Here is a 24,560-nt window from a genome sequence, read left to right on the forward strand (position 1 = left end):
TGAGCAAGGCCAGGGATCGAACCTGTGTCCTTATGGATGCTAGTCAGATTTGTTTCTGCTGAGCCATGATGGGAACTCCTTGGAGATTATTTAGATTAGAATTTCCCTAAAGTTCTTTACTGCCTTTTTTTTTTTTTTGGTTTGTTTTATATTTTATTTCATTTTTCTTTTTTATATTAAAATATTTTTTGATTGTTATTTCCCCAATACAATTTTTTTTTCTCTTGTACAGCATGGTGGAGAAAAAAGAATGTATATATGTACTTCCTTGTTTTGTAGAGGTTCCATTTACTCATTAAATATGATTTACTTGGATTGCCACTCTCTGAACAATGATTAAAAAAATTATGTTCAGACAGAAAGACAGAGTGACCATAGGGCTTGCCTCAGTTATTTACTTCTCTTCAGGGATAATAAGCATGTGCTTCCTTATACCCAATGTCTGAAGACAGTTGCTTATTGTAATTTATCCAGTTTTCTATTTCTTTTTGGTGGGAAGAACAGATCTGGTACCATTTATTCCTTCATTGCTGGAGTGGAAGCTCTCTTCCTGGTTTTTAATTCTGTTGATGTACTGGATTTCACTGCTAATAGTTATATTGATATTTAAAATCCTGTTATATTACTCATTTATTACATTTTTCAATGATTGCACTAATATTTTAACTAGGAATTTTGTACTCGTAAGTGAGGTTGGCTTACAATGTTTTAATCCTTTTTTTTCTTTGTCTTTCACATCAGTTCTGGTAATGTGCAAATTTAGGACTTTTTTAAAAAATTCATACAGCAGAAATTATCACAATGTTGTAAATCAATTATACTTCAAAAAAACCTTAGAAAAGTTAATAAAACATTTTTACATGCTTGAATATTTTCTATTTTTATTTTTATTTTTTTGTCTTTTCTAGAACCTCACCCACAGCATATGGAGGTTCCCAGGCTAGGGGTCTAATCGGAGCTGTAGTCACCAGCCTATGCCAGAGCCACAGCAATGCAGGATCCGAGCCGTGTCTGCAAACTACACCACAGCTCACAGCAACGCCAGATCCTTAACCCACTGAGCAAGGCCAGGGATCAAACCAGAAACCTCATGGTTCTTAGTCAGATTCGTTAACCACTGAGCCACAAAGGGAATTCCGGAATATTTTTTAAAATGTCGAATTTATACATTGTGTCTTAAATTTCCCAAGAAAGTATCTGCATCAGATGCTTTTTTTTTTTAAGGAGATGGAGGGGATTTGATATTTTGGACAGTATTTTGAGTATATTTTACTGATATATTTGGATTTTCTAGCTTTTACTTTTAGGTTTTAAATTTGCTGGAGTTCCTATTCTGGTACAGTGGAAATGAATCTGACTAGTATCCATGAGGATGCAGGTTCAATCCTTGGCCTCCCTAACTGGGTCAGGGATCTGGTGTTCCTGAGAGCTGTGGTGTAGGTCACAGATAAAGGCTTGGATCCTGCATTGTTGCTGTGGCTGTTGCATAGGCCGACAGCTGTAGCTCTGATTCAACCTCTAGCTTGGGAACTTCCATATGCTGCTGGTGTGGCCCTAAAAACCAAACCAAAAAAAAAATTGCTAAATATTTTTCATTTCATCTATGTTTTAAAATGTACTCATTATGTATTCATATGTATAATTTGTTGTTTAGAAAATTTCCCCACTTCTCATTTATGATCCTTTCTCATTTCCGATGTTTTAAAATTTAACTTTTTTTGTTGCCGCTGCCAAATTTTTGCCAATTTTTTCTTTCAAATAATACATTTTGATATTTTCAAAGTAAGTGAGTATTTTAGTGACGATTAGGAAAATGAAAGGGCCGAAGAGAGAAGATAGCATAGGTAGAGAGGGACAACACATGTGAAAACACACTGGCAAGAATGGAAACTTGTGTGGAATAATTAGATGGGGGTGAGGTGAAGAATTTCGAGAAATATCCTGGAGACTAGGCAAGAAACTTCTGATTTGAAACAATAGATGATGAGAAGCAATGTACTGTTTACAAACTTCAGAGGCATACTGTATGAGCAATTTTATCATCAGCTCTGCGTATGTTGATATGTGCAGATATTGAAGACAGAGATGTCTTCTTGGAGTGTTGTTACAGAAGGTCAAGTGAGAACACAGGTTGATTTTTTTTTAATTTATTTAAATTTTATTGGAGTATAGTTGATTTTCAATGTTGCATTAGTTTCAGGTGTATAACAGAGTGAATCCGTCATTATATATATATATGTCCACTCTTTTTTCCCATATAGGTTATTACAGATCATCGAGTACCCAGGTTGACTTAGGTAGGTTGTCCTGAAAATGGAAAAGCCCCAAATGATTATTGAGGAGCATATGGTGCATGTTATGTGTGAATACATATGTGATTTTAGTAGTGGGAAAGAGAAATTTAAAAAGGAGTGCATTTCAGAGTGGTAAGATTTTGAGAACTGAAGAGTAGTATAGTTAATAACGATAAAGAAATTGGGTAGAGGTCCTGATGGGGGGGTCTAGCTGGAGTCAGTTCAGGATGAGTGATCAGTGTGAGATATATAAGTGGGGAAGTTCTGTGGATATTCTAGAGACATGGATAAAATATTGGACCATGTCCAAAGTCACCAAGGACCTCAGGGTTCTGGCTGAGCATTTTCTCTCAGGGTTCAGAGAGCATTTTCTGGTGTTACCTTTCTTGGCATCTTTCAACCCTGAAGTTAGAGTGAGTCCTCATGTTTGCAAGTGACTCTTACCATGTGATCAGGAGAAAAGTCAGACAAATAAATAATTTTTAAAGAATATTCTGAGAGGAGTTCCCACTGCAGTGCAGTGGCTTAAGAACCTGACTGCAGTGGCTTGGGCTGCTGCAGAGGTGTGGGTTCTGTCCCCAGCCTGGTGCAGTGGGCTAAAAGATCCAGGTTTGCTGCGGCTGTGGTGTAGGTCACAGCTGTTTTTCGTATTTCATCCCTGGTCCAGGCACTTTCATCCCTGGTCCAGGCACTTTCATATGTCATGGGTGTGGCTATAAAATTAAAAAAATAAAAATAGTATTCAGGGAGATTATAGAAGGCTTCATTAAAGGTATGTGAGAATAAAAGAGAATAATGATATTGTTCTCGAATTCTTTGTTTTTTGATAATCACCAGAAACACTCAGTTTCAAAGGGATGTCACCATGCTATGATGGTCCTTTCTTGCATCCCCTGCTCTTGCCCTCACTAGGAAGGCCAAAGACTGTCACTGCAGCAGCTGCAAATGTAAACATTAAGGTCCAGATCGAGAATGTGCCATTATAACACCCTGACCTTACTGTTTCAAACCTAGTAATAGCTGTTGTTTAAAGCACGGCATTTAACAGCCGTTGTTTTCCAAATAATGTAGCATGTTTTCCCCTACTCTAATAGCTTATTTAAAGAGCCATTTTCCCAAGTTACCCATGGATGTTAGAAATAATTTCTGCATTTCCCCTGGCTTATATTCTAGTTGTCAAAAAGTCAAAACACAAACACTAGCTGAACAGACTCAGTTACATCTCAACATGGTAATTGTTAAATCACTCAGTAGGAGGAAAATAAAAAAAAGTCACACGAGGAGTTATTATTATGCATATGCATTTTTAATGTCTGATTCTCTGTATAACCTTAAATTACAATGCAGGTTAAATTTCCCTGGCTGATTTATAAGCATAATGTAAACTCTAGACACAGTTAATGATATTGCCATGTAAAACTGTTCTGTTGCAAACTAAAGACCTTGCTTAGCACTGCAAAGCTCTGGGCTCATTTCAATGTGATCATTGAGGCACTATGCAGAGATTATGCATTTATTGTATTTTTTTCATGAATACATGAATGAATAATAAGTTCAACAAACAAGAGTTTCCTACTGGGAATGTCAAACAAATCATTCTGCAAAGTGCTCTGAATTTCAATCAATCACTCTCTGTAACACTTGTCCCGCTGAGGTCTTCAGCTTCAGCAGAGTCAGCATTTGGAATCACTACAAACAGTCATGGTAAGAGACACAGGGTACAAGCGTGCAGAAGGCAGCACACCATCAGGCTGTCCTGTTCTTTTTACCCCATGGGGCCCCCTTGCTGAGGCTCTTACTGGTTACTTCTGCTCTGATGGAGACATAGGGCCTTGGTGAATCATGTTCCTATAACCTTGCTTCCACTACATCCCTGCTGTGAGCTATAAACTAGAATCTAGAAGCTTTAACAGATAGCTCAGTGGAGGGGAGGTGTCCACTTGAGATGAATGGACAAGACGAAGCAACATGACTTATATGTGAAATCTAGAGTTTGATACAGGAGTTCCTGCTGTGGTGCAATGGGATTGGTGGTATCTCTGGAGCACTGGGATGCAGGTTCGATCCCTGGCTCCGCACAGTGGGTTAAGGATCCAGCAATGCTGCAGCTGTAGCCTAGGTTGCAACTGCTGCTGGGATCTGATCCCTGTCCCAGGAAATCCATATGCTGTGAGGCAGCCAAAAAAAGAAAAACAAAACAGAACAAAAACCAAAAATAAAGTATGATATAAGTGAATTTATTTACAAAATAGAAGCAGACTCACAGACAGAAAACAAATTCATGGTTACCAAAGGGGAAAGGGGATGGGGATATATTAGGAGTTTGGGATTAATAGATATCACCTACTATATATGAAATAGATAAACAACAAGGTCCTACTGTATAGGACAGGGGAATATATTCATTATCTTATAATAACCTATAAGAAAAGAATTAACCTATATTTAGAAAAGAATCTATTCTAAATATAGAATTAACCTATATTTAGCAAAAAAATCTAAAACCTATATTTAGAAAAATGAATCATTTTGCTGCACTGCAGAAATTAACACAACTTTATAAACCGACTAACTATACCTCAATTTTTAAAAAGTGAAAAAATGAAAAAAAAAAGAAATGGGATTGCAACTTTTTGATACTTCTAAGAGCTAGACGAATGGTGATATGATCTTATTGAGTGTGAAGACACCACAAAAGATTTGTTCAGAGAGCATGGAGTCTGCTTGAGGAAATATCACCTGAGATTCTGCAGTTGGATTTGGGTGCCCATGTATTAGGGAATCTGTATTTTCATTTTAGAGGGTTCATGATTCATATCAGAGTGGGGGGGGAGATGATTAAATAAGCAAACAATTTTTTATTTGGAATTGTTTGTCTGAAGGTCGTTTGTATGAACAGCTCTTTACATGGAGCAATTTCTTCTTTCTGTCCTTTTGCCTACAGTGTGACCTGAGGCAAACTCTGCTGAAGTTGAGACCCTCCTGGGTGGGGATGCTAGGTTAGAGTTCCTAGCGTTTGAAGGAGCATGTTCAATCTGAAGAAACTTGCCCATGAACTGAGGAAGCTTGCTATTCTCACTTATGGAATCAGTGAATACTAACAAACTTTGAGTGAATTCAAAAGGCTGAGATAGTCCTATTTCTGCTTCAGTGTCAAGACTCATCTTAGCTCCTTGCTGACAGTTAAATGTTACTAAGCAGTACAGTTGCTTGTGCTTTATTTATAGCTTCTAAATAAGAACCTTCTTATTAATTCTTATGAGACCCTTCTGGCCATAAGACCCATCCTGTATCTGTGTAGACCAGATGTTGCTTGTCAGCTATAGTACATGGAGTGCCAATGCAAAGCATAGTGATTATTTAATAAAAGTTGGTTCTCCTCTTCCTATTCTTTTACATTCATCATACAGATACCACCAGTGGCAAATTTATCAAGTTTTGTTACAAAGATGCCTTTCCTCACTAGGAATCTGATATGAATAAATAACGTGATTTGTGGCATATTCTGTAGAGGGAAAGTGACTGGATAAAATGTGATAAGTATTTCAACCTCCAGGGCAGGCCCTGGATTATTCACTTGTTGTTGGAAAGTGTTTCCAATTGGAATAGGCTCTCAAATTCCTGAAATGGGCGATTGCCTGTCTGTATAGTACAAAATAAATGACATCACCACTGTAAGCCTCAGTTTTCTCATCTGTAAAATGCAAAAGTTGAACACATCTGTTCCAAGAATGCTTTGATAATATAGCATAGTTTTTAGAGCAAAGATTCTGGAACTAAGTGGTTGGTGTTCAAATTCTTGGAACAGTTACTTACCCTCTCTATGCCTCAGAGTTCTCATCTGTGAAAAGGTCATTCCAAGATTCAAGTGAGTTGGTCCATTTAGTACATCGTACTCTGCTTACCCCAGCATGAGTTCCATCAATGTAAGCTAGCATCATTCTGATTCTGACTTCCATGGCGTTAATAAAAATAACACAGTAGTACCTATTATTGATTGAGTAGTGAAAATGTTACAGTCACGAATGGGCTAAATATTATTTGCATTATAGCGTGACAATGTCACAAATTGATGATGAATGTACCATAGTTTTCTCCATTTTGCAGGTGAGGAAATGAGGCTGAGCACTGAGTTGGTTACCCATGCATGATCTGGCCGTTAGTTAGGAACCAGGCAGTCTAGCTTTGCATGTCCACCCTCCTTCCACCAGCCATTCTTCCCCACCCTCTCTCTGTGTTGGAACTGGCCCAGGCTGCAAGGCTTGCTAGGAGACAAAGGCAGATGGAGCAAGGTGGGAGCCTCCTTGGTGACTCTGCTTACCTGGACATAAGACTTTGAGAAAGACTCTGTTGAATGGATTTCCGCCAGTTTCACTGCTGACTTAGGCACTGGTTTCACATTTAGCCGGTGTTCCTCTAAACAAGTCCCAGCTCCTCTCTTCTTCCACACTAATCCGTGATGACCTTGCTTCTGAATTAATTACAAGCTCAGGTGGCTGATGTTGTTTTGTTCCTCCTTTTCTCTGAGTTGCTTTCGCTGCACTGTTTGTTACCGTGTCAACCTGCTCTTCTTCTTCTCCCTCCTCACCGGTCTCACTCCTTCTCAGGAATAAAAGGCAAAGGCAGATAACTCTGGCTTACATTGTGTCCTCAGAATTTCCTGTGGTTCCATTTCCTCTTCACTCTATATGTGTATCTGTGCGAGAGAGAGAGAGAAAGAGAGAGGGTGAGGAAGAGAGAGAGAGAGACTGCATTGTCCTTTCTTTAGATTACCCACCAGAAATATCCTCAATGCTGCTATGGGTTTTTATGGAGAGTGACATTGTATCCATTTCTTATTTGGGAATCCAAGCAGGCCCTCAATGATGATAAGCAGGAGATAAAACCAAGGCATATTTCTTCGAGTCTATTTAATCCATTTATTTCCACTGAGTCTTCAAAGTCAGGATTTGATGTCCCAGGCGGGTACATTGTACTCTCTCAGGAACGGGGAGTCCAGTGCTGCTTCACCCAGAGGCAGGCGTATTTAGGTGTTTGATTTACGTAGGCAGCCACACTCTTGATTACTGATTATAGTGCTAGTTTTAAATAAAAATCTGCATTTGATACTTTATCTGCTCTAGTCCTCTGCCGTACTTTGATCATTCATCATAAGATTGTGACGAAGGAGGCAGTTAGCTAGAAAGAACATCATAATACCTAAAGTGGGTTTATCTTTGAATCTCTAAATCAAGTAGGAAAAGGAGGTGGATTCTACTATTCTGCTCTTCTATCTTAGCTATACAGTAAGTGAGGGAGACGTCTGTGTTTGGACCAGTGATAGAAAAGATTCCTATCTGACTTTGCAGTTCTCTCCCATTTATCCTTCAGTAATTGATATATAGTGAGGTCCATGTGTGTTTAATATTCATAGGGACATGTGTCCATCAATATAATGAAAGCTAACAAAGAGGACCCTTTTTAGGGAATGAGAGTTTGGGACATTCTAAACATGTTTCATCCCTTATAAAAAGAGGAAAATATCTGATACCCACACAGAGGTAAGGGTGAGACACATTGCAATGATCACCCCTTAAGTCTAGAAATTACAAAAGCACAAGTCTCTGTCAAACTGACTATAGATAGAAGAAAACCCCTCTAGAAAACCCTCTTTATATCTCTGAGATATATTTTTGTTCCACTGCAGTTTGTTAGGTAGTCACTTGGTGCTGCTGCGATTTCCTCTACATTTCTGATTTTGTCTCCCATCTCCCCTGTTTTAAAGATCCATCATCTTTTTTAGAATAAAAATAATCCACACTAATTATACTTCTAAATGTTCTTTTTGAAGTGTCCAAAACCACACACTATCATCAGAAGTCTTTCCTTTGATGTTTAGGTCCTTCAAAATGTCAGCACATTCCATTCCGATATAAGGAGTTTACTAGTTTGCCTGTAATCTCTCATCTTGTCCGAAGAACAGCTCCTCATTCCTTCCTGCCTATCAGTGTTGCCACTTAAATATCCTCAGACCTCTCAAGCCCAACATTCTCAGAGTAAAACTCATGACCTCTTTCCTTTCCCTGTTTCAAACCCAATCCTCCCACTACGGTGTCTCTCTCCATCAACAGCTTCATCACTTTTTACAACTGCCCTCCTAGGGCACTTTGGAGTTAGTCACAGCTCTGTGTAACCCCCCCACCCCCACCTTGACCCAGGCACACACATTTCCCTTAATTTTAAAGACCTACCAGCTCCATCTGTGCCTCTTCTACCACTTGAGGTTCTTATCTCTTCACCAGACAACTTCAATATTCTTCTAACAGGATGATGCCTGTACAACCTCTTTTCTCTTAAGTCTATCCTTCCAATCAATGCCAGGGAAGTAGTTCAGTTCAATGCTCATGTCAGTCCCATTCCCAACACTTGTGATGGCTCCCCTTTGCCTGAGAGCAAACTTCTAAACAAAGCACACAGCTCTTCTCATGTCACCTTGTCTTCCCAGAGTATCCACCGTGTATACTGCCTCACACTGGACAAACCGCTGAATGTTCTTTAAAATTACCATGAAAAAAAAATTCAAAAAAATTCAAAAATAAAATAAATTACCATGAAATTTTATATATCTGTGCTACTTTTTGACTAAAACACACTTTTGTTTATATATAGGACACTGAAACAAAAGACCATGACTGTTTGATCTGGTGTTGAATCCCCAGGACCCAGCTCAGGTTTGAGCATAGAATGAACAAAGAGGGGCACATCCATTTACCCAAAGACACACAAATACAGATAAGAAAGGGCTGGCATTTGGATCTATTGACTGGACTTGCATCTTTTTTATTTTTTTTTCCAAATTATTTGGCGGTTTAAAGATTTGAGAAAACACATTTCCCAAATGGTGTCAAGGAAATCCACTGTCCTTTCCTTGTTTAGCTCTGAGACTTTATACGATGTATCAAGTACAAGGTGACATTTTCTGAGGGCTACAAAACAGACTCATAAGGAAAACATTGGGTCTGATTCTTCTCTTTGGTTCTAGGACCATAAACATAACTACATTAGTGCTTTTCAGAATTTAATGTCCATATAACCCCCCCACAGATCTTGTTAAAATTGTGGATTCTGCTCTAGGCTGTCCAGTGGCAGCTGAGGTTCTGCATGTTCCCAGGGGTGGCCATAGTGCTGATCCTTGGACACACACTTCATGTAGCAAGGAGCTAGGTGATTATATATGGCCTGTTCAGGTCAACCAGTATTGTTCTCTTTTGCTAAGAAATTTGTTGACTTTTAAAATTTTTCTTCTCTCTATCCCATGATAGTCTACAGCAATAAAAAGTTGATTATTAAAACAACATGCAGAACAAATGATCCCAGGGCAATATGATGTCAGTCAAATGGTAGTACACATTGATGATAAATAGGATGGGTGGAAATCACTGTTCATCTGCCACAGCTCTCTTGGTCTTATTACAGGTGTCTACACTGCCAGTTCTCTGTGCCAAGGCAGCAATCATTGACCAATATTTATTCAAGGAAATCCTCAGTATAATTAATCTGAAGGGGTATCAAAATTAATCTAGAGAATGCACTGTGAAGACATTTGTAATTGCATTGTAATGAAAGCATGTTTCCTCCTGTCCCCCAGGTGTCTGGCTTTAAGTAGTAACTGCATCAGGATTGATGTCATCTATTACTGCTTGACCTGCTATATTCAGAGTGGCTAAATGCAGGCCTTTAATCTCATTGTGGCCTTATGGATGTTGATCCTAAAGAATTCAAAGTGTGACTAACTATATACAATGTCAAAAACAGACTAACAGGAGTTTCCGCCATGGCTCAGTGGAAACGAATCTGACTAGCATCCATTAGGACACAGGTTTGATCCCTGGCCTTGCTCAGTGGGTTAAAGATCCAGCATTTCCCTGAGCTGTTGGTATAGGTTGCAGATATGGCTCAGATCCGGCATGGCTCGGATCTGGCATGTAGGTTGGTAGCTATAGCTCTGACTGACCCCTAGTATGAGAACCTCCAGATGCTGTGGGTATAGCCCTAAAAAAAAAAAAAAAAGAGAGAGAGAGAGAGAGAACAGCTATCAGTAGTCAGTGAAACCTTTGGGCCTAGACTGTAGTACCTTTTGTAAGTGCCACTGTTGTGCAAGCTGATCTGTGTCTCATTACTCAAGTGTAATATTAGATTTGGTTTGTGTAGCTATTGCACTGTATTAGTGAGTAAGGTGGGTACATATTTTAGTCATATAATCACTATACCCCCAGGTTTATTAATTTTTTTGAAAAGAAATCTGACAGTGAAAGACAACATGGATAGTAAATAATTTGGTTCATAAAATTATTTCTGTGTACCACATTTACTCTATTTTAAAATGTCTTCCTGAAAATTAAAATAACAGAGTAATTGCCACTATAATTATTTTTAATGTAGTTTTATTGGAGTATAGTTGATTTACAATGTTGTACTAGTTTCAGGTATACAGCAAAGTGACTCAGTCACACATATAAGTAAGTATATCCATTCTTTTTTCCCATATAGGTTATTACAAACTATTGAGTAGATTTTCCTGTGCTATATAGTAGGTTCTCGTTAACCATCTATTTTATACACTAGCGTGTATGTGTTATTCCCACCCTCCAAATTCTTCCCTTTGTCTACGTCCCTACTGCCCTGAAGGCACCAGATCTCATCCACTGTAATTGAATGGATGCAAGAGTTGGGGTTTATTGAGCCAGGGAAAGAAGTAGTGTGAGTAATTGGGGAAAAAAGTTCTTTTATGTGTTTGGTTACAGACAGTGCTCAGAACCTTTTGAAAATGCTGGATATTTAATTATTAAATTTGATGTTTGGGGAATGATTGGAAAAATTAGTAACAAGTGTTATAAGGGCTCCCCATTTATGTAATGCATAGAAGACCAAGTACTTCTGTGATTGGCATAAAAATAGTCTGTTCTGGTAATATTTAAAAAATTAACTCTCACTCCTCAAAACAAACAAACAAACAAACCCTGTCCCCTCCCCATATCCAAACTGGAATCTTTCTAGCCTGATTTTCAAGTGTGTTCAGTTGGACTGCACTAAATTCCTATTACAATCCTAGTTTTGAGAGAATTTTCTAGGTTGGAGCTGTGTTTGCCTGAAAAAGATGATGTTCAGGAAGAAACAGTTATTGCACTGTTTTAATTTACTAAGGATCTGTCTGGATGTTTGACATTATTAAGACAGTTCTCAAGGCTCTGTTGGGGAGAAAAGTGGATGCTGAGTGATTAGCCACATTTCCTTACAGTTGGTATTTTATATCTGGGTACATGTCTGGGAGGCCACTCGAGTGATTTGGTTGAACACTTTTCAGGGGTGGTGGGACCTGGTGGAGGCACTTCTCTGCTGTGCCTGGAGGAGATGGGCTGTGGAGGGAGGAGGGGTAGAAAGCTAGGGATATGGGAGTGTGCAGTGGGGAGCCACATAGTCTACTTTAATCTTCAGGCTTTTTCTGTCTTCCAATCCTGGCTGATGGCAGTGGGGGAGGGGGCTTGGCACAGGTGTGGTGTGTTTCTTAAAGCGCTCTGGAGGAAGAACAAAACATCCTCTTGAAGGCGTTCTCTGCAGAGCCCATTTCAGGATTAAACAATTCCAGGCTCTGTTATGACTTTCGTGGATCCATGTCTGTTTTTCTTTCGAGGTCAGCATCTCCTTCTGTTCCCCAGTGAATCCAAGGGATGTGTGAGTCATTGTTAATGAAATCACATTGGGAATGGAACAATGTTGCCCCGTAAGACCCCAGACTTGGGTGTTCCTGCAGATGATGTGCTGGACATAAGATGAGCCTATGAAGATTTCAAAATATATGTGGGTTTTAACTAAATATGAACTAATTAGGGTGTAGCTTTAATTTTGAGCCTGGCCTGAGAACAAGGAGACCTGGAACTTGGCCATTAATGGATTTTTTAATCTCGGGTGAGCAATTGTGAGCAATTTAACATTTTGAGGTTTCAGGTTTTCCATTTGCAAATAAGATTACATGATCTTTAAGGTCCTTTTTGGCAAATGGTTCTCTAATTCTCCTTTAATTTCCCACAAAGAATGCTTGGTTGAAAAATTCTGTGAAAAAAATTTTTAATTGAATTTTTATTTATGTTAAGGTATAATTGATTGGCATTGTGTTAGTTTCAGGTGTACAGCAAAGTGATTCAGTTATGCATATACATACATCCATTCTTTGTCCCGTTATCTTCCTATGGAGGCTATTAGATATTACTGAGTGGAGTTTCCTATGCTCTACAGTAGGTCCTTATTAATTATCTATTTTATGTATAGCAGTACTGTGAAAACTTGCTTTTCACTTAAGATCAGTCTGATGAATATCACCAATGTAGAAAAATAAATCATTAACAGGTGCATATGGTATTTGTGGTGTTATTTGTTATTTGTTTCTTAAAGGCTAATCTTCAGTAAATTGCTTGATCATTTGGTATGCAACATGCTCTAAGTGTATTACAAACTGTATTTGTATTTTATATTTGGAAGTGCTATTGAACATTGCATATGGTGGTTCTGAATTTGTCAGTAATGTTCCATGTGCGTCCCATATGCAAACAGCCATGCAATCCTTATATGGTAACATCCCTTTTACTTTCACATGGAGTGTAATTAATGTTTGGTGCAATCAATGCATGTATATTTCCTAGTCTTGCACCTTCCCAAATTATACTTCTAAGATGGAAATGATGATTAGAACAGTTTTCTGTAGTAAAATGGGTAACTTTATTTATTTACATAGCGAATTGACCCTAAGGAGTAGTATTTTTCAGAGGAAAACCTGTAATAACATTGTTAACTTTTAGGAGTGTTTTTGGCTAGCAAAATCACATGCATTTAACTTGTATATTATTAAATTTCAGATAAATGTGACTTCAAATCTCATATTTTGATAAAGGCAAGTTTTTATAAGAGCAAATACAGTCCTTTACATATTTTGCCTATTCATATCATTTATATTACAGTAGCTTAAGCAAGATTAAAGTTTAACAATAATTCATATCCTTTTTGATTTAAATGTGTATGTTTTAATTTTTATGGCATAGACTAAGAAGGGCTCTATTTTGTGTGAGAAAGCACCAAGTTTTATTGTTATGAATTAGCTATGAAGTGGTCTCACTTTCAAAGAGATATTCTGGACATATGCTTGCACATTCTGTTAACAGCTAGTGATCTAAATGGGGAAAAAATTTCCATGAGAAAGGCAAGTTGTGTAATGAAAAGGACCCTAATGATCCAGAGGAGACTGCTGAAAACCTTTCAGATCATTCATGTTGATAATATGCATTTGGAAATGTTTTAAATCAGAAGTTTCCTCTTTGCTCTTGATCACTGTGTTTAGTTAATGACCACACAATTTCATTTTCTTCGGTAAAAAACCTCCCCTGTTCTGAAAAGCATGTATAGGACAAAGAGGTCCTTCTTTTTTGCTTTGGGTTAAAACACGTGCCCTGTGTGTCCTGCTTTTCCACTCCTTTTCCTGACTCATCTTCAGGTCCAAAAAAATTACATATTTGTTTGGTTATTTGAAAAAAAAAACTTCCAGTATTTTTTTTCCCCTCATGTCTGAAATGGTTCATATTCAAGCTTTCATAATACCCTTCAGTTTCTGTGTTAAATTGATGTTTAAATTGGAAAGAAAGTGGGAACTTTGGCAGTTGAGATAATTCACTTCATCTGGCGGCCAGCTCTGCTAACAATCACGTCACATGCCAGCTCTTAGACTAGATGAAAGGAGCCCTCGGGCGCTAAAACTACATGTTAGGAGCAGAGGGAGTTAGTGTTCTTTGTTTCATCATTTGATTCCATAAAATGGGAAGTTATTTTGACCAGAATTTTAGAGTGTTCAAAGAACAGTTTAAAGGTGATATGGTGGCTTGACTTTGGAGGCTAAATGCAGATTTTTGATCAGTATGCTGGACGGGAAGTGTTGCCCTCCATGTCAGCAAATGATGTCTTTTATTCCCTGTGTATTGAGTACTGCGAGGAAATGGTGATATTGTTAGCATATGAATAACATCAAAGCCCTACGTTGGGAGATAAACCTCCATCTTCGGAAATAGAGTGCACTGAAGTGCCTCTCTTTCTAACCGTGCTCCCTCTAACCCCAGAGCAGTTTCTTCCAGAACAGGCGAGTTGATATTCAGCACCGAGTTGCTGGTGCATGACTGCACATTCCATCACTTAGGAGAAAACATTTTCACATCAGATTGCCTTTCTACATGAAGGGGAGGAAGGCTATTAGTTAAATTTTTTTTTTTTTTTAATTTGTTGTGGGGGTGGAAGCAACATTTTCTTTGCAGGTCCTGCAAGATGCTCATGATTTTTCTTATTATTTGTCCTCAAAATGAGAGACTGATCTAAGCAGGTGACAAGAAATAGAGTGGATAACTGCCTCTTCATCTCTGAATGCCGACATGACTCTTTTCTCTGTTGCTGGATGCGTCGATCAATCCTGACATGCTGGCCAGATGCAATTTAAAAATAATGCCTCCGTCCTATTCTTCTCTTCTGTGCATATTATTGGAGTGTGATAAGTCATTCCCATCTAGCCCCTTCTCTTTCCACCTGTCCCGAGGATCAACAAATCTTGCTGCTACTCAAAACAGAATTTTAGTTCAGCAGCGGAATTACAATTACTGAGGCTCTTAAGAGCACCAGCCACGTCCAATAGGTCCTGAGATGATTGTGTGACAGCCCATAACGGGGCAAGTAATTCCAGATGCTTTAGATGTTTAGTCTGTTAGCTCATGGGGACGTGTAGGGAATAGTCAGTTTCCATTAATGTTCAATTTATTATTGGCCAAGATGCTTAGGGTATGATGCTGCTAGTCATTTCCTATAACAACTTTATTTATAGAGGAAGTCTTTATGAAAGGTACATGGCTGGAACTTCATTTCTGAGCTCATATGTTATACTGACCAAAAACGTCTGTTAAAACTTAGATCAATGTCATGGGCTATATTTTCATTACTCTTGGAGTCCTTTTTTTTTTTTTTTTTTTTTTTTAAATCATGTTGCCAGCTGTTACATTAATGTACAGTAGAGTTTAGGTTAGCTAAATTCCAGCCTGTGGTTTAGAAATAAGCAGAGCATGACGTTGACATGACTGCTTTCCAGTTACTTCTTCTGTGTGGTTTCTCTTACATGTTTAAAGACATATCTGTGTACAGAAGCAAAGAAACACCGTATTTGTTTTATAAAGAGCTGAATGTACTCTTGATGGAGATATGCTTTATATGTTATAAGAGAATACCTTTTCTTACTTTTTGTCTCTTACCCATACACCAAGTGATTGTTCTCGGAGTCTCACTGAGTGATACACCCTGAGAGAGTGAGTCTTGGTGAGTCGAGCTTGTCTGATTGTTAGACTCTGGATTGCTTCCAAATGGGAGGTTGGACTAGAAAGGACTAAACAAAGGCTTCTGGGACATGTTAGGAATACCAAGTACCATCTCCAGATTTTCTAATTAGATTTCAAGACAAATGCTCTGGAAATTACAACATACCTGATTTAGCTCAAACTTTAAACATAGTGTCTTTCTTTCATTCATTTGTTCGTTCGTTCGTTCGTTCTTTTCTTCTTTCCTTCTTCTTTTTAACTCACATATTGATGAGCAAATGCCATTATCGAAACCCAGTTTTCCTCTCTGAAGAAGAGGCCGCTTTGTGTAAAGCTATGCAAGGAAGAGGAAAAGATGTGATACTTAATTAAAAAATGTGTAGGTTCAAGGGCATGGCAGAACATAAGAGCCTGCTTTTTATTCTTCTCATTATTTGTTCAAAATATCCCATGGTGATAATTTACACATTTTAAATAATACTTTATGCAGAATTTAGAAGGTAGAGATTGGAAGGAACTAAATGATTTTACCGATAAAAAGAATAGTCTTAATAACGTCAGAGTTGGATTAACTGATGGTTTTATAAATCAGTGATTTCAAGGCATCTAAATTATTCTAATGTTATTGCCAGCTATCCAGATTGTTTGGGGCTATCTATTAAACTTCACACACAATTGTTAATCCCCAGGCTGCCAAAAAAAAGGTTGATTAGAGTGGCTGGTAAAAATCAGAACTATTATACAAGCAGATTAAAAAAAATCACTTGGCCAAGTATTGTTTTGGGACTTAATAGAGTCCAGAAAAACTCTTCACTAGTGCGATTTGGAGCCTCTGCCCCTCCCTTTTCTGTGAGTAGTGATTGAATAAGGCCATATTTCTGTCCTGGAATCAGGACTTCCATGATTTCATAATTTGCCAGCCAGCCTAGCAACTAATTTTGGAGCCTGATTAAGCTTTGCAGGCACCTTTATATGTTTCATCTTATATGATTACTAATAATCTCAATTCCTGAAACCCATCCTTCTCCTCAGTTGTGCAAGAATTCTTTTCAGGTTCACAGAGAAATGTCAAGTTTCAAATTATGAGCCTCAAAAAGTTACAGAGGGAGTGAGGGAGAGAGAAAGAGTGAGATAGAGAGAGAGTGAAGGAGAGAGAGAGTGAGAGACAGAAAGAGAGAGGTCCTCCGTGGTGAGCATGCCTGTGAAGGGGGCAGGGTATAGTTGTATCATTTCTTTTTCTTTCTTTTTCTTTCCTTTTTTTTTTTTTTTTTTTTAGGGCTGCACCTGAGACATATAGAGGTTCCCAGGATAGGGGTCAAATTGGAGCTGCAGCTGCTGGCCTACACCACAGCCACAGCAATGTGGGATTCAAGCTGCATCTTTGACCTACTCCACAGCTCATGGCAACACAGGATCCTTAATCCATTGAGTGAGGCCAGGGGTTGGACCTGCATCCTCATGGATATTAGTCAGATTCGTTTCCACTGAACCACAACAGCAACTCCCTAGGTGTATCACTTCTAAGTCACGTTCAAAGTATATTTTTATTCAAAAGTCAACTGAGTTATTTCTAGTTCTCATATAAAGTATTTCTTTTGTAGTCTTATAAAATATTACTATTTAACAAAGACTTAATAATTTTATTTCAAAACAAGAGCATAGCCTATGTATACTACCTCCAATTTTCAGGAGCAGCTGTTTTATTTATCTCCACATTTTAAAAAATTAGATGATTTTTTTTTGCCTTATTCAAATGGTGCATTAATTGGTCAAATGAATTATCTGCAGGAGTTAAAGATTAGGAAAATAGTACAGAAATATCTATGTTCTTAAATTAATGTCATGTGTAAGGCTCAAAAATGTACTAATGTGATTTAAAATATACACCTTATCAATTAATAGAAATTAGAAATTTCCTTTTATAATAGGGAAACAAAATCTCAAGTATTGAAGAAATGCTTTATAATAAAAATTGTTTTTCTCTATTGAATACCTAGGAGGGTCATAAGCATGGAGGATGCCAACCAGATTTTAAGGAATTAAAATCTGTAGGCATTCATTCATTTATTCATTCACTAGATCCTCAGATTGACTTCTGTATGCTTGTATTCCCCAATTCCCAGACACTCCTAGGTATTTCTCAACTCCAGGGAAAGGCATAGTGTAAGTTCTGTTGGGACGGTCTTCTCCCCCGACATCCCAGATGTGTCTGCTGACTCTGGATGCAGGGATGGAGCCTCTCCCTCCCCTTCTTGCACCCCCTTCAGGAACCAGCTTCCTGTTGTCGCTGTAGGGGGTAGGGAATTGCCTGCCATCTGGTCATCAGCTGCTTTACTCCCTTGCCTTTTCCTCTCTCCTGGATTCATCACTTTGGCTCCTCCTTGGGTCTCAGCTTGCTTTGCCAGTGTCCCTCCTTAAAAGAGGTCTTAGCTAAAGATTTAGGGGATGGTAGAAAGGCCATACCACATAGACAGGAAATATCTTAATTGGAATATTATTCTTGGGAGTTTATCTACAGTTCCTGCCAGACAATGCCCTGCTGTGTCATCCAGTTCTCTGCCCTACTGTGGATTTTCCCTCCTTCTTGACACTTCCTCCACGTTCTCTTTCAGGGTCCCAGTTCCTTTCCTAAAGCACTGGTGGATACTTCCAAATGCTGTACTACTTCACACAGAGCAACTTGTCTTTCTTTTCTAAACTTCCATCTGCCTAACCTGCCCATATTTCAGAGGCTAACAGGCTCTTAGGGTAGTTTCCTAAAAAATTTAGTTATCTCTGTTAGAGGAATATCATAACCTTTCTCGGCCAATTGATCTAAAAGATCTAAATGTCTTTCTATCTGCCTACCTATCCGTCTATCTATCTTGGAAATATTAGATAAGGATGCCAAAGAAGAAAGGCATCCTTGTTGCATACTAGCTTTTAAAATTTAATCAATACAAATACGAAGGGACAACATTATAATTAGAATCTTTAATAACGCATACATATAATTTCACTAATTAATTTTAGATTTATTACATAACTACCTGACTTCTTCAAATTAAAAATTCCAGATACAGCTATTCATTATTTCCTAATATATATTTTCCAAACAAATAGGTAAGTTCGCTCTCAGCCTAAAAACTCCACATGAAAGTTAAGGAAATGAGAGACTTTATTGGATCGAACTCTGACATTTCAGAGGGAAGAGAGGGTGAACGTTCCTTACAGGGGAAAACGCTCTATTTTCACAAAGAGTCTGAGCACAATTTGGAAGCCGTAGGGTTATTTTAGGAAATGTGCATATAGGAATTACCTGTAGAAGAGAAGGGTATTATAGTGGAAAAAGTTATTATTAGTCACAGCGAATGCTGTCATGTGGCAAGGTGCTACCAGCCCTCTTGCAGAGTTTTCCGGTAACAGAAAATGACCAATTAGAGAGTTCGAATTCCAGCTTCTCTGACCTTCAGACTTTTCACTGCTTCATACCTTCTATTTGACAAAGTAGATGAGAAATCAGCGCAGGTGAATTTTTTCAAATAATAGATTATCTTTATGGGAGGAAATTACAGTTCGAATATACTCCTGTTTGAATGAAATTTTTAAACAAACCAAAGGCACCATCTTATAAACAAAGAAAATAATAATGTGTATAAGTTAGCAATCTTCATGTTTTATAGATTTGACCAAGAAGAAACATACTGTTTTGTATGTTACTCATTTATGCAAAATTAGAAGCTTCCCTTTCAATCTAATTGTTTGGCATTTGAAATTGAACTAACCATGAGAAATTTCAGTGAAGCAGACCAATTTTGACTAAATAATAACAATGACTTTGTTAAAAGAGGGTCAGAGTACATGCTGGTATAAGACTCATCATTTTGGAAGTTCCCATCACAGCTCAGTGGTTAGCAAATCTGACGAGCATCCATGAGGACGCAGGTTCGATCCCTGGCCTTGCTCAGTGGGTTAAAGATCTAGCATTGCTGTGAGCTGTGGTGTGGGTCTCAGACACGGCTAGGTTCCTGGGTTGCTGTGGCTGTGGCATAGGCTGGCAGCTACAGCTCTGATTTGACCCCTAGCCTGGGAATATCCATATGCTACAGCTGTGGCCCTAAAAAGCAAAAGTAAATAAATAAAGCACCATTATATTGATGTTCTTTTTGTTTTAAGATCCATCTCCTTGGTAATATTCTTGGATCATAACAAAATTGTTCTCATGAGTAGAAGTTACGTAGATATTTCAGTTAAACCAAGTGGGTTCTTAGGTTCTCGGAACTGTTACTGGCTAAGTTTTAAATTTTTCTTTCTTTTCTTCCTTCCTTCCTTCCTTTCTTTCTTTCTCTCTCTTTCTTTCTTTCTCACCCTCCAACCATTCCTCTCCCAGAGGGACTTATTACTATTACAGTCAGTACTAAAGATAAGTTGGGATGGTAGATGTTTTGGTATCCACATATCTAAATAATAGTAATTATTTTGCTTCTACCTTTCTCTAATGTTACTTGGTTTTGAAAGCTAATGGTATTTCTATTTCATTCCACAGTAAATATCACTTTCACTAAATCATTTGCGTTGGGGCTTACAGTTATAAGAGTATTGATTTTTATGTAAAGCAGCAGAAAATGCTAACAAATCATATAAAATGTTTGATAGTTTATTGGCGCTTCTCTGATAGCCACTTGACTTTCCATCAGGCAGCATAAAGATTGGAGATATTGGGTTAGGGGTGGGTTGAAAAAGCAACTGAGAGGGAAGGAGGGGTGATAAATGCCGTGACATTCTTTCACACTAAATAAGAACGTATGTCATATTCACAATTCTAAAAGGTGACAGAAATATTGTGCAGCTTACACGATTAGTTGGGGGTTTGTGTTCCTAGATTATATGATTTAGTAGCTATGCATTGGGTTTTATTACACACAGTGTACTTTGAAAAGTCAACTAATAAAAAGAAAACATAGAATAACTGACACTTTTGGCTACATTTTCTATTTCATTATGCCCAGTAACTTTAAAAATACAGAAGCAGTGGTGTTAAAATGAAGAAATTAATATATATGGGGAACCCTGAAATAGTCCTACTCTTTTAGAAAATTAAGTTCAGAATATCTACAGTGGGAATTCAATAAAACTTTTGGCCTTCAATATAAGATAGACCATAAATCAATGAAGTTTAAATAGTTCTGCTCTCTTGAACACCTGCTTATCTGTCTTGAGAAAATTCTGTAGTGTTTTAGCCATCATTTTATGACATTAAAAAGTAATGCTCACTATTGCAGTACTTGGAAAGGCTATTAAAGTTAAGGCTATGTCAGCCATTCCATTATAAACCCTGATTTCCAGGAGTTTAATATAACCCAGACATCACATGTAATAAACTCTAATGCAGGAATCTGAAACTTGGATCATTATTTTCTCTATTTAAAGGCCAATTGCCCTGCAAAGACTGTCTCTAGCCATGGCAAATATCTTTAAGATAAGTTATAGTTTAAAAAATTTACCAAAAGCTATTTTTCCTTCCTGTGATATTTTAGCTCTAATTTAAGAGAAACCCTCAGAAAGGAAGACTGTGTATAAAATAGATTTTGAGTGAAGTTAATCTAGGTATTTGCAGAGGACACCCCACCAAGATAATTTCATGCTTCTTTCCAAAGAGAAGAATCTTTGGATCCATAAATATGGTGCATAAGTTTTCTACAGTTACCATAACAAATTGCCACAAGCTTAGTTGCTTATAATACCATAAATTTATTCTCTTAAGGTTCTAGAAATCAGAAGTCTTATTTATTTATTAACTTACTTTTTATTTTTTATTTATTTATTTATTTTGTCTTTTTGCCATTTCTTGGGCCGCTCCCACGGCATATGGAGGTTCCCAGGCTAGGGGTTGAATCAGAGCTGTAGCTGCCGGCCTACACCAGAGCCACAGCAACACGGAATCCGAGCCGCGTCTGCAACCTACACCACAGCTCATGGCAACGCTGGATCCTTAACCCACTGAGCAAGGCCAGGGACCGAACCTGCAACCTCATGGTTCCTAGTCAGATTCGTTAACCACTGCGCCACGACGGGAACCCCACTTACTTTTTAAAAGTATAGTTGATTTACAATCTTGTGCCAATTTCTGCTGTACAGCAGAGTGGCTCAGTCATAGTATATATACATACCTTTTCTCATATTATCCTCCATTGTGTTTTATCCCAAGAGATAGGATATAGTTCCCTGTGCTTATCCATTCTAAATGTAATAGTTTGCTTCTACTAAAACCCCCAAATCCCAGTCCATCCCACTCTCTCCCTTCTGAAATCAATTCCACTGGGCTAATGTCAAAAGTGTCCATAAGGCTGGTTCCTTCTGGAGGCTCTGAGGGGAGAATCAGTTTCCTCGCCTTTTTATCTTCTAGTGGCTGCCTCTATTCCTTGGCTTAAGATCCCTTCCTTCATCTCCAAAGCACGTCAATCCAATCTCTGCTTCCATTAGAGGATAATGTGTGTACTGAGTGTTTCTTTTGTAGGTAATGTGAACAACATCTTTAATTGACCAGGATATGAACATTTCAGGTTCCCTACTGACGATGCTGGGAAACTTCATAAGTTGGCATTTTGATGGCTTTCAGGGCTTTATGCATTCCTCAAAAGCTGGACATGGACTTCACCTTTCTTCAGTATGGTGAATTCATTTCACGCACACACACACACACACACACACACACACACACACACACACAGGCAAGCAGAAGGAATGTATATGTACTGTATATTTTGAAATTAAGTTTAGCTTGAAATGGATTTCATTGTAAATCTGAGTTTTAAATATTTGACCTACATATAGAAATGACTGATCCAGGCCCACCAAGAACTGGGGAGAATGGACTACATTTTGGAGGCATGAAGAAGAAAGATGTGGGGAAACAGTTTTGTTTCTTGCTCACTGATCCTCTTGGGCAGGCTGAGATGTGGTGCTCAAGTGACATAATGGTTGGCATCAGAGTCCTCCTCCAAAAGTGAGAGAGTTCCTTTGTGACAGATGCTGGGTAGCTTTTTAGATTTGCAGTGCGAGGAGGTACGTGGAGGTAAGGGTTTCTTGCTCTGTTGTATCCCTTTCTCCCTCTCTGTTACAGGATGTATTTTCCCAAAGGAATCATGTTGTAAATAAGATTTAAAAAGGAAGCTTATGGTCCCAGGCCAGTTTGGCAACATTGCATTGTTAATCCCTGGTGTAGCAAAAAAATATATATATTTTAGGGAACAAAATGTAAGGAGTATAAGAACCCAAGTGGTAATAGACAAGTGGATCAATTAGTAAAATTAGTGTGTACTAAATTAATTTTTACTTCGTGATGACTTTATTTTTTTTAGCTACTGAAAGAACAATCACTCTGTATTGTTTCTCTGAGTAAAGTATTTTTTAAATAATGAATAACCCATTAAAGAACAAATTTTGGAGGGCTCTCTGGTTGAAATGAGCAGAGATATTTATGGCCCTCTCTGTCAGGGGTCTCAGGACTAGCCTCAAGATTCATGACTCACTAGGACTCACAGGACTCAGAAAGTCTGTCCTACTATTGTGATAGGTTACAGAGAAAAGATACAGATTGAAAACAGCAAAGGGAAAAAACATATGGGCAAAGTCCAGGAGACACTAAGCCCAAGCTTCCAGGTGTCCCATGCCAGTGGAGTTGCCCAGGGACACACTTAATTCTCTCATCAATGATGTGTGACAGCATGAGTGAAGTGTGGCCAAACAAGAAAGCTCACCTGAGCCTTGGTTCCTGTTATTTTATGGGAGGAGGGGGTGTCGGTTATGTAGGCATGTAGCACCTATGTGACTTGCTTTAGCTACTTAGTCTCCTGTTCCCCCCTCCCCAACCCTACCCCATACCCCAGAAATCAAACTGATATAGCTTTGCCTAAGGCATCAAGTGCACAAAAAGAGTTATTCACCACATTTTAGCATAAATTGTCTGGTTAAACTTATACAGTGGGGTCCAAGACCTCAGGCAAACAAAAGCACTCTTATTGGGTAGGATAGTCCAAGGGCACAGAGGTTATCTCTCAGGATGCAGTCAAGGTCCAGTCCTGAAGACAGGCCTTTCTTGGGAATGTGCAGAGTTTGAGGAACCTGGGTCTGCTGAGTTAACACTACTGCACAGACCTCTTTGATGTAAAATTTAACTGAGGCAGTGATAGCAATGATATTTATTGCAAGGAAGATTTCGCTAGATCTTCAAATTGAAATGGTAGAGAGTGTACAAATAAGATTATGGTTTTATTTTATTTTTTTTAATACCATTAATGGATGATCTCTGTCATTGGATCTGCCTTGATGTTAGTGCTGAGAGAAAGGATTCCATTACAGAATGAGCCCAGATATTGATTGCACTGTTCCTCATTTCTCCATTCTACATGCTCAAAGAGGATCAACTTGTGATGGACCATCCCCCAACAACCCCTAAACAGAAGACATCTTTGCTAATTTTGCTACATTTTAGGTCATTTGTTCTCATCCCAGAGTGTATCTTAGAATCACCCGAGGGGCTTTTAAAATACCAACTCCTGGGAAGCATCTTCAGAGATTCTGGTCCAACTGTCTAGAATATGACTTAGGAACTGGCATTTAAAAGTATTTCACGACTTTTTTTTGGCCACCCCACCACATATGGAGTTCCAGGCCAGGGGATCAGATTTGAGCCACAGTTGCAGCCTACACCCAACTGTGGCAACTCTGGATCCTTTAACCCATTGTGCTGAGCCAGGGATTGAACCTGCATCCTGGCACTGCAGAGGTATAGCCAGCCCTGTTGTGCCACAGTGGGAACTCCTAGGATGACTTTTGATGTGCAGAAGCTGAAGTCCTCTGCAGCTGATTAGAGGGAGATAGAAATAGGGAAACAGTGATCTTAACTAAGCCAGTG

The 24,560-nt window shown here is 38.4% G+C and overlaps 1 long non-coding RNA gene across 2 annotated transcripts in view; it reads left to right on the top strand.

The window, feature by feature from the left end:
- LOC106509539 overlaps positions 1-24,560 on the top strand; it is a 57,930-nt gene that overhangs the window by 22,336 nt on the left and 11,034 nt on the right. For both annotated transcript variants that reach the window (XR_002341877.1, XR_002341876.1), the window contains exon 3: positions 2,262-2,297. This is a non-coding gene — a long non-coding RNA (uncharacterized LOC106509539). The remainder of the gene's footprint in view (positions 1-2,261; positions 2,298-24,560) is intronic.

This window comes from Sus scrofa, chromosome 2, assembly GCF_000003025.6.
Source record: "Sus scrofa isolate TJ Tabasco breed Duroc chromosome 2, Sscrofa11.1, whole genome shotgun sequence".
Taxonomy (NCBI): domain Eukaryota; kingdom Metazoa; phylum Chordata; class Mammalia; order Artiodactyla; family Suidae; genus Sus; species Sus scrofa.